The sequence below is a fragment of the Triticum urartu genome, chromosome 7A, assembly GCF_056163025.1.
Source record: "Triticum urartu cultivar PI428250 chromosome 7A, HENAU_Tu73, whole genome shotgun sequence".
In the NCBI taxonomy this organism is placed as follows: domain Eukaryota; kingdom Viridiplantae; phylum Streptophyta; class Magnoliopsida; order Poales; family Poaceae; genus Triticum; species Triticum urartu.
In genome coordinates this window covers 127,774,840-127,789,511 of record NC_141879.1, presented here as the reverse complement: position 1 = coordinate 127,789,511, position 14,672 = coordinate 127,774,840, and positions in this window count along the sequence as shown.

Here is a 14,672-nt window from a genome sequence, read left to right as displayed (position 1 = left end):
ACGTCTTGATGGTCGAATCAGTCGCGTAACCTATCAGACAAGTGTTTGGCACCTCGCGCCATATTTCCGTTGAGGTTCGGTCTGTAGTGTATTGCCTCTAACTTTCGCATATGAACTCGGATTGAGATGATTTATATATCAAAATCCATTGCCTCGACGAGACGAAGACAATTCCTTAAGAGTGCTCCTTCATCCGAGGTCATCTTGAAGACGTGATTGGCCAAAAACTACTTGGAACATTGAATTATGCCACTCGGAGTATAGTTTCGGTCCGTAAGATAAAGTCGAATGAATATAACCGAAACATCAAAGTGGTTCCACTCAGCGACGTGAATCTTTTCATGATGAAAACCCGTTCACTCGAGACCATCTTCATTGCAATCTGTATCTTGCCAAAATCAGGTGTCAACACATGCCCCCTGTTTTCTGGCAGAGCTTGCGTGCCAGAAAATACCTTGCTTAGGGTAATGTTTAAGCACGATGTCAACACTCCATCGGCTGTGCATGTTGAGTATGACAATTTTAATCGTCCATATGCTCACATTTGTTGCTTCTTTGGTAGACCATCTTGGATAATAGTTGTCTGAAAACAACAATTGGATGTCACAAAGGCTTCCACGTAAGTTTCTTATGTCAATCCGGACCTTGCATTTGTCCAGGCATTCCCTGGGAATATTAGAACCCTTCAAAAAAGACGGTTGCCAAACAATTATGACCATGCACCTCAAAGGAATACCGTCAACTGTTCGGCGACTCAACTCGTTATCAAAGTACACCATCAAGCCTCCGCCGAACAACGTCTGTCTCCTGACTTGGATCCTGCAAATAAATGACATTTGGAGTCGGGGCTCTTTTATGCACTAGACCCTTGATTGGTGGTCGACTCAATAATTAAGTCGGCCTCGCCGGTATTGGCAAACACTGAGCATCAGTTATAGGAGTAGGAAATCAACCATGGTGAACACAGTTAGCCAGATGCCGGGTTTTCCAACACAATGAATTCTGAGGGCGATATGCAAATATCGGCCATGCGTTCTTATCTCAAAAGTGCTCGGGAGTTTGTCCACCAAAGTGTGAATAGCCGAAATAAGTCAGATGTTTCGGCTGAGGATAAATTCCATAGCGTTGATTTTGATGGTACGATTGAAGAATATGGATGAGACGCCTCCTGGAGTCTCCTATATGAAAATTGTCGTCCTCGCCTACGGGCTTTACACTTGTACTCCCTTATTTCTGCTGGCTTCGCAATAGGAGATGTGATGCCGCTCTTGACTCGAGGATTTCCCTTAGGAACCCAGGCCATGTTCTTATTTTCCAGCTCTTTGGCCCTAAGTCATTTTAGCTTCTTCTGTTGCGAATATGGTAAGCCGAGTGGGCGTCCCGGCTGGGACTTGGTTTATGCATTGGCAAATTCTTCCTGACTATTGGATCCTTGAAATTTACTTGCTTCACTTTCTTGTCCTCAGCAGCCAACATAGGCTCGGCTGGCTTTTTGTCATTTGGAGTCGGATTTGAAATTGCACTCTTGTGTCCATCCTTTTCGTTCTTCTCTTTTTTAACACTTGTTGCAATAGAAGGTCGGACATCATTTCTATTTTGACTGCTCCTCTTCGGAACCCATGCCATGTTCTTCTTTCTCAACTCATGTGCACTAAGTCTTTGTAATTCCTTCTCTTGCCAATGTGCTAAGCCGAGTGGGCACCTCGGCTGTGATTCTGTTTCAACCAATGCCAACTCTTTTTTGGCCTTGTGCACTCTCAACTTCTTCCCTTCAGATTTGGCACTTGATTGACTTGCCTCGTTGCCTTTTGTAGCCAATGTCAATACTTTAACTGGCTCTTTGTTATTTGAGAACAAATCTGAAGTAGCACACTTACGACCATCTTTCTTGACCTGGTACACTTGCTTGACCACCTCTTTCTTGTTCCTTGAGCTCCGGACCGATTCCTTATGATTAAAACGGTCTTTGACGTGTGATTGTTCATCAAATGTTAATCTTTTTGGAGCTGCATAATGTTGGCGAGATGATCTAAAATAAGATGGATAATTTGCCCTTGTATCATACCTGCCCCATGATGGATATGGATTTACATGAGCGTAGGGAGGCATCCACGACATTGGCATTGGCGGCCCAAAAGCAGGATATGAAGTCTGCTTGCTCAACATCTTCCTTTGCCAATCCAAGTCTTCAGATTTATGCCTTGGGGGTGACTTTGATGCTTTTGCTTGACTCGGCCGATAAGCACTCTTTGCGTCACTTATCTTTTGGCACTTCTCTAATAACTGTGCGAAAGTGACTTTCGGCTTTTTGCTTTTGTGCTTACCATGGCATTTGCTTTCTTTGGTTGTGCGTGCGCCGGTCTTTGAATTCTCTTGTTGCCCCCTAGTGCTAGATGTTACCATTGTAGCTTTGATGGAATTTCCGTCTTCAAGATTGTTCTTGATGCACTTCTTAACAATATCCTTGCTTGAAGACTTGACCCCATCATCACTGACGTGTACATGTCCACTTTTAGATAAATCAGCTGAAGATAGCCGAGTCAACATTTAATGGCCGTCAAAATGATCCGACTGTCCAAATGATCGTGCCTCAACAAACTCCAATCGTCCTATCTTGTCCAATTGCTTGACTTGATGGATCATGTTGCAATCTTTGACATTTTGCTTGAACGAACATTGTGTTGGCTCTTGTCTTGACGGCTCGACGTCATGATCAATTATAATAATAGGATTAGTCAGCGATGTACCGATGATGTGATCCACTATGACTACACTAGACGTACACTCCTGGTCCATTAACCGATATTGTGATACCGGCTTCGATACAAAACAACCGAGCGGTGTCAGTTTAACATCATCCGACTCGTCTATGCATTGATTTTCGTCCTCCTTTCCCGATGCTCTTGAATCGGTTATCTTGGAGAACTTTGAACCTGGCTTTATATTCCTGCAACCAAAATAATTACAGAATATACGTCTCATCTGAGACCAAATGTTAGCCAGGCATGAAACAAACAAAGTTGCCCATATGAATATAAAGTTTAGTTGGCATGACGGGAACAACTTTGGTTGCGATAAGTTGTCACTATTAGCCTCTATGAATGGTACCATGTGTTGATCAGCATGATTAGTAACAAGATAATTCGAAACAAACAGATTACTCATCTCGATCGGTCTTTCAAAATTAATTAGAATCATACTAACGGGCGCATCAACAATATGATTTTGACCGAATCGAAAATTGAGTAAACTCTCGGCTAGGTGTACCTTTGTGAAGTCGTTGGAACGAGAAGATGGTTGCACCACTGGAACAATACCTTGCTCCACTTATGAATAATTCTCGAATGCATCTTCCTCTTTTTCTGGATCTCGTGCCTCATCACTCGGATTACCTGAATAGATTTGACTTGGATTTCCCGAGTAGATTTCACTCGGATTACCCGAATGGATTCCACTCGGCCGCTCTTCGTCAGCTATACTTCGTTCAGCTGCACGCTCTGGTTCTTGGTCTTCGTCACTAGTCAAACTTTGTTTGGCCATATAACTTTGCTCTTGATGCTCATCAATTTCTTTGGCACGGAACTCATAGGGCAGCATGTAAGCTCCCTCACATCCAGAAAAATCGAGCACGGCCAATTTGTTGTGTTTACCGTTCTTTTTCTCGGTGAAGCTTGCATCTTCTATTTTGGTACACGCAGCAATAACTGGCTTGATGCACTTGGCTCTAACGGCTTTAGCCGGTGATGCACTCGTCTGGAATGATGCACTCGGTTGACACGATGCACTCGGCTGGCTTGATGCAACACACTCGGCCTTAAACGTCTCAGTGGTCAATTTGGTTTCAATTGAATCCACCATTGTCTTGTCACTAAAGGAACTATTCAACTCAGCTGTAGATGACTTAGTCATATTTGACTCAGTTTCAACTGAATCAACCGTATTAGCCGAGTGAACCCTTTCTTGACGATTTTCTTGCAAAGCTTCATTTTTATCTTGCCCCAAAATTGCAAAGGAGCCAACATGGTTGCTACATGGAGGAAGGCACTTGACGTATTCTTGCAAATATTCCACTCCACGTTTCTTCTTGAGTGCTTCGTAAGCATGCCGATATTCTGCTGGTAATTCCTCAAGAGTTGGCGTAGTAAATTCGTTGACGCTATTCCCTGTGAGCTTTGGCTTGATCTTGTCCACTCGGGCCACATGTTTTTCTTTAAACTCAGCCCTGTTTGGATCAGCTCGCCCCCCCCCCCCAATACTTTTATGATCTTTCGGCAATGAATTGATGTTGCCGAAATTTTTCGATTGTATAGGGGGTGTATAACATGCTGTAATGATAGGTGAAGACATGTGCACTGTTGTTGAATATTTTCTCGTGCCAATTTGATCAATCGGTAACACTTCATCTTCTTTCAAAACCCTAGCTTCTATTGCCTCATAATCAGGAACCAAACCTTTACCATGTTGCTCAAGGCAAAGAGCGGTAATCTTCTTATTTTGCGCTAAGCTTTTTAACGCAGCCAAAGTCACCTCATCTCCTACAATATTAGACACATACACTCCTGTAGAATCTCCATTCACTTGGCCATACAAGTGAGCTGAGTCATGAATACTTTTAGTTGCATATGATGCTGAACAATTAATATCATGAGGTGTATTATATGATGACTGAGGATAACCGGCCAAATAGCTAATGGAAGCATGGCCGATTGCCTCATTCATCGGCATGTTTGGGGATAAACCCGCATATTGCGAGTTGGCTGCCGATGGATAAAACTATGAGATGCCCTCCTGCACATGAGGTATCATATATTGATCACTCGAACAAATCGTGTTGTTCACCGGCATATTGAAAGATGTTGCCGATGCACGAAAGTTCAGATTCATAAGTTGCATGCCGTAATTATGTAAATTCCAAGTTTCTCTAATGGAATAACTAGTCGGCCTTTGCTCGTTAGGGCTACCCGACATGACATGTCCATTGAAAGATCTAGCAACATCAACATAATGGCTATTTGCATCTACGTAAGGATATTGATGATACATGTTACCATTGTAGATTGTAGCCGCTCGATGACGCTCTCCTCGTAGCAAGAACAGGCTGGAGACTGTTCAAAGCTTCATCCCTAGCGGAGTCGCCAAAAAGTGTGTTCACACATGAACACGTCACCGTGTACCCTCGACGCCGGGGGTGATGCACCGCAGCTCGCGTCGAAGGAGATCCGACCGGCAGCGCGATACACAAGACAGCCGGCAGAAGCTTTTGTAGACCCGAAGCCCCGCTTGCCCGGGAGGGACCCCGTCAGGGCTCGCGGCGGCTATGGGCTGCTCTAGGTCGATTCGCTCGCCCCTAGAGCCTCGTGGATTCACAGCCCTCCAGCATGAAGAACTAGCGAAGAACGAGAAGAAAGATACAAGGGAGAGATAAAAAGTAGATGAACACGAAAAAGTAGTAGATGTATTTGTTCGATTGGTGTTGTTCAATCGGCCGTCACCCCCAACATATATAAGAGGAGGATGGACTTCCCGTACAAGTAAAGGATTCATCTAGGCTTTCCTTACAAGAAATATTACATCAATTCACGTCCTAGAGTCCTAATTCTATTCCAACTCGGATTCAGTCTGAATCTGGCCCAAACTCTGTCTACCTTCTTGCGCGGGTCGCCGGGCTTGCATATGATCTCCGATCGAGATGGCCCAAATATCAAACTTGTGCGCCTCGACGGTACGGATAACTCTCATGTTGATCACTTTTTCAAATAAGGCCATCTTGAATACCTTTTGAGGTCATCTTTATCTTCCAGTCGGACTCGGTCTTGTAGTAGACTGGATTATCCGAGTCTTGTAGTGAATTTGTAGGATATATATTATCTCTGTTGATGATGACTCCAAAATCAAAGTTTACCGTCTTGATGATACGCACAACTTCTGTATTGAACACTTCTTCATCCAAGGTCATTTTGATAAACTTTCGAGCACATGTTCAATTTCACTCGGACTTGAGCTCATCCACTCGGATATTAGATACTTTCACTCGGATCGTCCGATTAGACTTTTTCACTCAGAAGACAATCTTTCACTCGGATGACTATATTTCCACTCAGAAGGCACTATCTTATTCAATCGGCAAGTTTTCATCCCGATGCTAATCTTTTCACTCGGAATATTTTAACATGGACGACAATTTCACTCGGATGATCATATTTCCACTCGGATGACTATATTTCCACTTGGATAATAATAAGTTCATCCGGTCAGCAAACTTTCACTCGACCGGTAAATTTTCACTCGATCGTAAACTTTCACTCGGATGGTAAACTTTTCACTCGGATTTCCGACTGAAAACATAGCTCGATCTTGATTTGTCTCTCCAAGCCTCATACGACCTCGGATTGAGACGAATTATATATGAAAATCAATCGGCTCGACAAGACGAAACTTTTCCGTGTTGAAGGTTTTTCGATTAAAGGCTGTCTTGATGGCCGAATTACTCGCGTAACCTATCAGACAAGTGTCTGGCACCTCGCGCCATATTTCCCTTGAGGTCCGGTCTGCAGTGTATTGCCTCTAACTTTTGCATATGAACTCAGATTGAGATGATTTATATATCAAAATCGATTGCCTCGACTAGACAAAGACAATTCCTTAAGAGTTCTCCTTCAGCCGAGGTCATCTTGAAGACGTGATTGGCCAAAAACCACTCAGAATATTGAATTATGCCACTCGGAGTATAGTTTCGGTCCGTAAGATAAAGTCGAATGAATATAACCGAAACATCAAAGTGGTTCCACTCGGCGACGTGAATCTTTTCATGCTGAAAACCCGTTCACTCGAGACCATCTTGATTGCAATCTGTATCTTGCCAAAATCAGGTGTCAACAATTAGTCATAAAGAACTCATATACTTATTGCAAAAATCTAGAAGTTATGAAAGCAAAGTGTTACCGCATGCTCCTAGGGGGATAGATTGGTAGGAAAAGACCATCACTCGTCCCCGACCGCCACTCATAAGGAAGACAATCAATAAATAAATCACACTCCAACTTCATCACATAACGATTCACCATACGTGCATGCTACGGGAATCACAAACTTCAACACAAGTATTTCTCAAATTCACAACTACACAACTAGCATGACTCTAATATTACCATCCTCATATCTCAAAACAATCATCAAGTATCAAACTTCTCTTAGTATTCAACACACTAATAAGAGAATTTTATTATTCTTGAATACCTAGCATATAAGGAATTTAAGCAAATTACCATGCTATTTAAGACTCTCAAAATAATATATGTGAAGCATGAGAGTTCAATTGTTTCTATAAAACAAATCTACCACCGTGCTCTAAAAGATATAAGTGAAGCACTAGAGCAAATGACAAACTACTCCGAGAGATATAAGTGAAGATCAATGAGTAGTCGAATAATTATGCAACTATGTGAAGACTCTCTAACATTTAATAATTTCAGACCTTGGTATTTTATTCAAACAGCAAGCAAAGCAAAATAAAATGACATTGTAAGAATGGCAAACATCATGTGAAGAAGCAAAAACTTAGGATCAACCGAAACTAACCGATAGTTGTTGAAGAAGAAAGGTGGGATGCCAACCGGGGCATCCCCAAGCTTTGATGCTTGAGACTTCTTGAAATATTATCTTGGGGTGCCTTGGGCATCCCCAAGCTTGAGATTTTGTGTCTCCTTAATTCCTCTCATATCACGGTCTCCCTAAATCTCAAAAGCTTCATCCACACAAAACTCAACAAGGACTCGTGAGATAAGTTAGTATGAACCATTGCCAAAACCTTATCATACTCTACTGTAGCAAATCACTAAAATTATTAATCAACATTGCATACTAAATGCCTCTGCGTATTTAATAGCTCTATCCTCAAATAGAATCATTAAAGAAGCAAACATATCCAAACAATGCAAACATAACAGCAATCTGCCTAAACAGGATAATTTGTAAAGAATGAAGCAACATCCATACTTCCCTAGCTCCAAAAATTATGAAAGAAAATTCCCACTGTATTAAATTTATCAGAGCTTAATATTCAAAAGGTTTCAACATTTTATCACATTCTGACTTTTCTACGTAATTATTGCAACAGCGGTTAACTTTCTGTTTTCGAACAGCAACATGTATACTTGTAACATAGGCAGAGTAAAGGCTATCAATGCCACTTTTATTGAAATAACAGATGCAAAACATTTTTCTAAATAACAACAAGCAAATCCTAACAAAATAAATTGACGCTCCAAGCAAAACACATATCATGTGGCGAATAAAAATATAGCTCCAAGTAAAGTTACCGATGAATGAAGACGAAAGAGGGGATACCACCCGGGCATCCCCAAGCCTAGACTCTTGGTTATCCTTGAATATTACCTTGGGGTTCCTTGGGAATCCCCAAGCTTAGGCTCTTTCCACTCCTTATTCCATATTCCATCGAATCCTTACCCAAAACTTGAAAACTTCACAACACAAAACTTAACAGAAAACTCGTAAGCTCCGTTAGTATAAGAAAATAAATCACCACTTCAAGGTACTGTAATGAACTCATTCTTTATTTATATTGATGTTAAACCTACTGTATTCCAGCTTATCTATGGTTTATAAACTATTTTACTAGCCATAGATTCATCAAAATAAGCAAACAACACATGAAAAACAGAATCTGTCAAAAACAGAACAGTCTGTAGTAATCTGGATGAAACGTATACTTCTGGAACTCATAAAATTCTAAAATAAATTGCTGGACCTGAGGAATTTATCTATGAATCATCTGAAAAAATAATTAACTAAATATCACTCACCAAATAAAAATTGCAGCAATTCTCGTGAGCGCTAAAGTTTCTGTTTTTTACAGCATGATCAACAAGACTTTCCTCAAGTCTTCCCAAAGGTTCTACTTGGCATAAACACTAATTAAAAGCATAAAACCACATCTAAACAGAGGCTAGATGAATTATTTGTTACTAAAGAGGAACAAAAATCAAGGAACAAGAATAGAATTGGGTTGCCTTCCAACAAGCGCTATCGTTTAACGCCCCTAGCTAGGCATGATGATTTCAACGATGCTCACATAAAAGATAAGAATTGTAACATAAAGAGAGCATCATGAAGAATATGACTAGTACATTTAAGTCTAACCCACTTCCTATGCATAGGGATTTTGTGAGCAAACAACTTGTGGGAACAAGAATCAACTTGCATAGGAGGGAAAAACAAGCATAGCTTCAAGATTTTAAGCACATAGAGAGGAAACTTGGTATTATTGCAATTCCTACAAGCATATATTCCTCCCTCATAATAATTTTCAGTAGCATCATGAATGAATTCAACAATATAACCAGCAACTAAAGTATTATTTTCATGATGCATAAGCATAGAAATTTTATTACTCTCCACATAAGCAAAATTCTTCTCTTGAATAGTAGTGGGAGCAAACTTAACGAAATAACTATCATGGGATTGAAAATTGAAATCAAGATGACAAGTTTAATTGTTATCATTATTCTTTAAAGCACACGTGTCATCACAATAATCATCATAGATAGGAGACATGCTTTCATCATAGTAAATTTTCTCATCAAAACTTGGGGGACAAAAAATATCATCTTCATCAAACATAGCTTCCCCAAGCTTGTGGCTTTGCATATCATTAGCATCATAGATATTCAAGGAATTCGTACTAACAACATTGCAATCATGCTCATCATTCAAATATTTAGTGCCAAACATTTTATAGATTTCTTCTTCTAGCACTTGAGCACAATTATCCTTTCCATCATACTCACGAAAGATATTAAAAAGGTGAAGCGTATGAGACAAACTCAATTCCATTTTTTATAATTTTCTTTTATAAGCTAAACTAGTGATAAAACAAGAAACTAAAAGACTCGATTGCAAGATCTAAAGATATACCTTCAAGCGCTAACCTCCCCGGCAACGGCGCCAGAAAAGAGCTTGATGTCTACTACACAACCTTCTTCCTGTAGACGTTGTTGGGCCTCCAAGTGCAGATGTTTGTAGGACAGTAGCAAATTTCCCTCAAGTGGATGACCTAAGGTTTATCAATCCGTAGGAGGCGTAGGATGAAGATGGTCTCTCTCTAGCAACCCTGCAACCAAATAACAAAGAGTCTCTTGTGTCCCCAACACACCCAATACAATGGTAGATTGTATAGGTGCACTAGTTCGGCGAAGAGATGGTGATACAAGTGGTATATGGATGGTAGATAATAGTATTTGTAATCTGAAGTAATAAAAACAGCAAGGTAGCAAGTGATAAAAGTGAGCGTAAACGGTATTGCAATGATAAGAAACAAGACCTAGGGTTCATACTTTCGCTAGTGTAAGTTCCCTCAACAATACTAACATAATTGGGTCACATAACTATCCCTCAACATGCAACAAAGAGTCACTCCAAAGTCACTAATAGTGGAGAATGAACGAAGAGATTATTGTAGGGTACGAAACCACCTCAAAGTTATTCTTTCCAATCAATCCGGTGGGCTATTCCTATAAGTGTCACAAACAACCCTAGAGTTCGTACTAGAATAACACCTTAAGACACAAATCAACCAAAACCCTAATGTCAGCTAGATACTCCAATGTCACCTCAAGTATCCGTGGGTATGATTATACGATATGCATCACACAATCTCAGATTCATCTATTCAACCAACACAAAGGACCTCAAAGAGTGCCCCAAAGTTCTACCGAAGAATCACGACGAAAACATGTGCCAACCCCTATGCATAGGTTCATGGGCGGAACCCGCAAGTTGATCACCAAAACATACATCAAGTGAATCACGTGGTATCCCATTGTCACCACAGATACACACGGCAAGACATACATCAAGTGTTCTCAAATCTTTAAAGACTCAATCCGATAAGATTACTTCAAAGAGGAAACTCAATTCATTACAAGAGAGAAGAGGGGGAGGATAAACATAAGATCCAACTATAATGGCAAATCTCGCGATACATCAAGATCGTGCCAAATCAAGAACACGAGAGAGAGAGAGAGATCAAACACATAGCTACTGGTACATACCCTCGGCCTCGAGGGAGAACTACTCCCTCCTCGTCATGGAGAGCGCCAGGATGATGAAGATGGCCACCGGTGAGGGTTCCCCCCTCCGGTAGGGTGCCGGAACAGGGTCCTGATTGACTTTTGGTGGCTACGGAGGAATCTGGCGGCGGAACTCCCGATCTAATCTCTGTTTTGGAAGTTTTAGGGTATATGGAGTTATATAGGCAGAAGAAACACGTCAGGGGAGCCACGGGGGGCCCACGAGGCAGGGGGCGCGTCCTAGGGGGGTGGGTGCGCCCCCCACCCTCGTGGGCAGCTCCCGTATCTTCTGACGTGAGGTCCAAGTCCATCAGGTGTGTTTCCTTCCAAAAATAACTTCTCCAGTTGATTTCGTTCCGTTTCGACTCCGTCTGATATTCCTTTTCTTCAAAACACTGAAATAGGCATAAACAGCAAATCTGGGCTGGGCCTCCGGTTAATAGGTTAGTCCCAAAAATAATATAAAAGTGGATATTAAAGCCCAATATTGCCCAAAACAGTAGATAATATAGCATGGAGCAATCAAAAATTATAAATACGTTGGAGACGTATCACAACTCTTTGCTCTACTGGTCAGGGTGAAGATACCCCGAACAAGCCCTCAAAGGATTATGTTCCATAGTAACAAGTGATAGTAAATTTCAGCACACTATATAAAATTTTCCTTGCCAAATTCCACCTACCAAAGGCGCTTCGCTCCCCGGCAACGGCGCCAGAAAATAGTATTGATGACCCACAAGTATAGGGGATCTATCGTAGTCCTTTCGATAAGTAAGAGTGTTGAACCCAACAAGGAGGAGAAGGAAATGATAAGCAGTTTTCAGTAAGGTATTCTCTGCAAGCACTGAAATTATCGGTAACAGATAGTTTTGTGATAAGGTAATTTGTAACGGGTAACAAGTAACATGTAATAAAAGTAAATAAGGTGCAGAAAGATGGCCCAATAATTTTTGTAGCAAAGGACAAGCCTGGACAAACTCTTATATAAAGGAAAACGCTCCCGAGGACACATGGGAATTATCGTCAAGCTAGTTTTCATCACTTTCGTACGATTCACGTTCGGTACTTTGATAATTTGATATGTGGGTGGACCGGTGCTTGGGTACTATCCTTCCATGGACAAGCATCCCACTTATGATTAACCCTTCTTGCAAGCATCTGCAACTACAAAAGAAGTATTAAGGCAAACCTAACTATAGCATGAAACATATGGATCCAAATCAGCCCCTTACGAAGCAACTCATAAACTAGGGTCTTATTTCACTCTAGCAACCCATCATCTACTTATTACTCCCCAATGCCTTCCTCTCGGCCCAAACAATGGTGAAGTGTCATGTAGTCGACGTTCACAATGCACCACTAGAGGAAAGACACCATACATCTCATCAAACTATCAAACGAATACCAAATTCACATGACTACTTATAGCAAGACTTCTCCCATGTCCTCAGGAACAAACGTAACTACTCATAAATCATATTCATGTTCATAATTAGAGGGGTATTAATATGCATAAAGGATTTGAACATATGATCTTCCACCAAATAAACCAACTAGCATAAACTACAAGGAGTAATCAACACTACTAGCACACCACAGGTACCAATCTAAGGGTTTGAGACAAATATTGGATACAACAGATAAACTAGGGTTTGAGATGAGACGGTGCTGGTGAAGATGTTGATGGAGATTGACCCCCTCCCAATGAGAGGATCGATGGTGATGATTTCCCCCTCCCAGAGGGAAGTTTCTCTGGCAGAACAACTCCACCGGAGCCCTAGATTGGTTCCGCCAAGGCACGACAATAGAAGTAAGACCAATAAGTTCATATTTACTAGGCAATTCTTTATCATGGGGTTGTCTACGAAATTTAGCAAAATTAAACTCATGAGACATATCCCCCAAACCAAAAGCAACAACATCCTTTTTGCAGTCTATATTAGCATTAACAGTATTCAAGAAGGGTCTACCAAATATAATGGGACAAAAGTCATCTTGTGGGGAACCAAGAACAAGAAAATCAGCAGGATATTTAACTTTCCCACACAAGACTTCAACATCTCTAACAATCACAACTGGTGAAATAGTGTCTCTATTGGCAAGCTTAATTGTAACATCGATTTCCTCTATCTCAGCGTGAGCAATATCATGCAAAATTTGTTTATATAAGGAATGAGGTATTGCACTTGCACTAGCACCCATATCACACAAGCCATAATAGCAATGATCTCCTATTTTAACAGAAATAACAGGCATGCCTACAACAGGTCTATGTTTATTTTTAGTATCGGGTCTAGCAATTCTAGCAACTTCATCACAGAAGTAAATAACATGCCCAACAATATTATCGGCCAAGAGATCCTTAACCATAGCAATACTAGGTTCAACTTTAATTTGCTCAGAGGGTGTAGGTGTTCTAGTATTACTCCTCCGAACAATAGTTGAAGCTTTAGCATGATCGTTTATTCTAACAGGGAAAGGTGGTTTCTCAATATAAGTAGTAGGAACAACAGAATCATTATAAGTAATAGTCTTTTCTTCAACTTTAATAGGTGTAACTACTTTTACTTCAATGGGAGGATTATATTTAAACCACTTCTCCTTAGGGAGATCAACATGATTAGCAAAGGATTCATAGAAAGAAGCTACTATCTCAGAGTCAAGTCCATATTTAGTGCTAAATTCACGAAAGGTATCAGTATCCATAAAAGAATTAACACAATCAAACTTTGGGGTTATACCTAACTCCTTACCTTCTTGAGATCCCAATCTTCAGAGTTGCGTTTAATTCTTTCCAATAAATCCTATTTTAATTCAATAGTCTTCATCATAAAAGAACCAGTACAAGAAGTGTCGAGCATGAAGCGATTATCGAGAGAAAGCCGAGCATAAAAATTTTCAATAATAATTTCTCTTCAGAGCTCATGATTGGGGCATGAATATAACATTGACTTAAGCCTCCCCAAAGCTTGAGCGATGCTTTCTCCTTCGCGAGGCCAAAAATTATATATATAATTACGATCACGATGAACAAGATGCATAGGATAAAACTTCTGATGAAATTCCAATTTCAATCAGTTGTAGTTCCATGATCCGATATCATCACATAGCCTAAACCATGTCAATGCCGTTCCCTTCAAAGATAAAGGTAAGCCTTCTTCTTGATAACATCCTCGGGCATACCTGCAAGCTTAAATAATCCACAAACTTCATCCACATAGATTAGGTGCAGATCGGGATGTAAAGTTCCATCACCTGTGAAAGGATTAGCTAGCAGTTTCTCTATCATACCCGAAGGAATTTCAAAGTAAACATTTTTAGTTGGTTCAGTAGGTTGAGGAGCAACTCTTTGCTCTACTGGTCGGAGTGAAGATACCCCGAACAAGCCCTCAAAGGATTATGTTCCATAGTAAGAAGTGACAGTAAATTTCAGCACACTATATAAAATTTTCCTTGCCAAATTCCACCTACCAAAGGCGCTTCGCTCCCCGGAAACGGTGCCAGAGAAGAGTCTTGATGACCCACAAGTATAGGGGATCTATCACAGTCCTTTCAATAAGTAAGAGTGTCGAACCCAACAAGGAG